Source organism: Nannospalax galili, unplaced genomic scaffold, assembly GCF_000622305.1.
Source record: "Nannospalax galili isolate Female #2095 unplaced genomic scaffold, S.galili_v1.0 scaffold179, whole genome shotgun sequence".
Taxonomy (NCBI): domain Eukaryota; kingdom Metazoa; phylum Chordata; class Mammalia; order Rodentia; family Spalacidae; genus Nannospalax; species Nannospalax galili.
Window position 1 is genome coordinate 216366 of NW_008342627.1, and position 2752 is coordinate 219117.

The 2752-nt window shown below is 43.6% G+C and overlaps 1 non-coding gene across 1 annotated transcript; it reads left to right on the plus strand.

Annotated features, from left to right (window-relative positions):
• The first annotated feature begins 1731 nt into the window (after positions 1–1731).
• Positions 1732–1863, plus strand: LOC115071336. Its single transcript, XR_003850424.1, has one exon. It is a non-coding gene; the product is annotated as a small nucleolar RNA SNORA21 (small nucleolar RNA).
• The last annotated feature ends 889 nt before the right edge of the window (positions 1864–2752 follow it).

The window sequence follows — 2752 nt, forward strand, 5'->3', positions numbered from 1 at the left end:
TTTTGCGTGTGTCATGCTTTCAAAGCCAGTGCCAGGTGGATGACATGAGGGCTGTCGGCCTAGAATGGACCCTCACCCCTTCTACCTCATCAGAAGCTGCTTTTGTATGTTGAAGCAGTTTCTTCCTAGGATCAAACAACCCATCAGGCTTTCATCTTTTAGGAGCTGGAAGCTTAGCTAGGTGGAGCCTTACCCTGAGGGTACGTTTCCCATTGTTCCAGTGCAGAACAAGAGGCCTCTCCGTAATAGCTCTAGTTGCTTTACCCTAACTGCTTTAACCATAACCTTAAGCTTCCCAGTTCTCCTTTTCTCTCCAAACTATACATTTTGTAGTTCTTTCTGTAACACTTGCTCCCTTTGACTGTAGACCTACATAAGAGTTATTAGTAGTAACCACACCACAGACTCAATGTTATGGTCTCTTGAAATTTACTTTTTAATTCAGCCTTATGTAAATTCTCAGGACATGGGCAGAAAACAGCCAGATTTTTTGCCAAAATGGTACATTAATGGCTTCTCGCTGAGTTGCTAATAGAGACCTTGTCCCTGTCTAAAACTGCGTGAGCTGGTCCTCCACAGTCAGCACTACTGTCTTGGGACCTCTCCGGGAATGGTCCATTAAACTCTGCTTACAGAGTTCTACAAGTGAAATCCGCTTTCCTAGTTCCAAAGTCTTGAAAATTCCTCCAAAAAGCAACATAGTCAGAAGCACTCATGGGACCGGCCTCTGTGCCAGTTAGTTTTCTGCAGCTGTGATAAAATACCACAACCCAAAGAAATTTAGAAAAGAAAGAATTTATTTTGGCTTACAGTTTCAGAAGGAAACTGGCAGGGGAGGCCTGGCAGCAGGTAGCCAGAGTGGCAAGCTGGCTGATCACATTTCCATCCTTCCACAGGAAGCAGAGCGTGAACTGGAAGGGGGCAACGTTATGAACCCTCACAGCCCAGCCCCAGTGACTGGCTTCTGCAGCAAAGTGCCGTGTCCTAAAAGTAACTTAACCTCCCCAAACAGCACCACTAATTGGGGACCAGGTGTTCAAATACTTGAGCCTGGAAGGGACAGTTCTATTCAAACCACTAAAGAAGCAGCAGAATCGGGAGGCAAAAGAGCCCATCAGCTTTCACCCTCACCCCTCTTTTTCTCGCCTCCTCGTCACCCACACTTCTTCATTCCCTAGTTCGTTCTTCCTTAGTTCCTAAACAAAGCATCTTTTCATACCTGCAAAGAAGAAAAGACATCTTCTGGCTTTTCTGCCTTCAGTGGTGGAACACTTCAGAGAAAGGACAGCTGGTTTGTCTGAGGAACTGCCACAAACAGCAACACAGTAAATGCATCTGGCTTGGAAAAATAAAATCCTTCCCCCGCCCCCCAAATCGCTTTAAAAAAGTCAAAAGCTTCCTTCAGCGTTTCATTTCAAACACTCCTTTCATAGGTATTGTTTGCTCTCAAATTTCTGTCGGTGGAGGCATGAGTTATTTTATTGGGATAGCCGCTAAAAGTGGTGGGTTCCACCCACTAACAACAAAAAGCCGCGTTCACCATAAGTCCATCTTCACGGTGTGGTGAGTTTGCTTGCCTGGGGAAGCTAACCAGTAGCACATGAAGATGAAATAGAAATCCTTATTGTACTGGGATTCAGAGTACAGTAGCCTAAGTCAGCATTGTCCCATGTCGCTACATTGAGTCATTGAATGGTGGTATATGAGACAGTAGCAAAATTCATCTAGATCCCCCTTTTAAAAGCACTCAGTGGCCTTTTGCTAGCGACTCATTTAGCCGTCAAGAAGGGCCAGAGTAAAAACACTGCCTTTGGGTGAAGTAGAAACTTGTGTTGTTTTACTTCCAACAGTGTCATAACAAGAAAAAAAGAAAGAAAAAAGAAAAACTCATTTAGATCTGTGACTATCATTACGATAAAGTTTAGCGTGTGTAATAGCCAGAGGGGGATGTTTCTAAATGTTTGTTCTGTCAACTCCCCAAACTCTTGTTTGAGAGTCAGAGAGGAGTATGTCTAAAACTTTTGCTGCATCAACCTCCAAACTCTTGCATAATGGCCAAAGAGGAGTGTGTCTAGACGTCTGTCGTGTCAACCCCCGAACTCTGATTTAATACATTTGACCCAGGTATAGGAATATGAATTTTTCTTTTTTAAATAATTTATTATTTTGGGGTATATGAGTGTATTGCCTGCATGTACACCCATGTTGTGCAATGCTTGTGGTCAGAAGAGGGCTTCATCTGATTCCCCTGGGACTGGAGTTGCAGACGGTTGTTAGCTGCCATGTGGGTACTGGGAACCAAACTCAAGTCCTCTGCAAGAGCAGTCTTAACCAGTGAGCCATGTCTCCAGACCCAGGAATATTAATTTTTCGTAAGTATCTTAGGATCAAACTTTGACAAATACTGACCTAGAGATTCAGGAGCATGGATTTGTAGAACACATAATGCCATAAGAACCAGAAGGAGTCACCGTTTACTAACTGCAGTTCTGACAATCTATAGGGCCTCTCAGTTCACATCCTCATTTAAAACGTATTTTATTAAATCTTTGAGTTTCATATATTTTTATCAGATTCATCCCCCACTCTTCCCTTTAACTCCTCCCAGATCTACTAGTACCTTCCTATCTTCCCAAGTCCATGTCCTTTTATTAAAATAACCCATTGAGTCCCACTTATGCTGTCCTCATTGGTATGGGGCCATCCCCTGGATTGTGGTTGACCTTCCAGGGGCCACACCCTAAGGAAACAC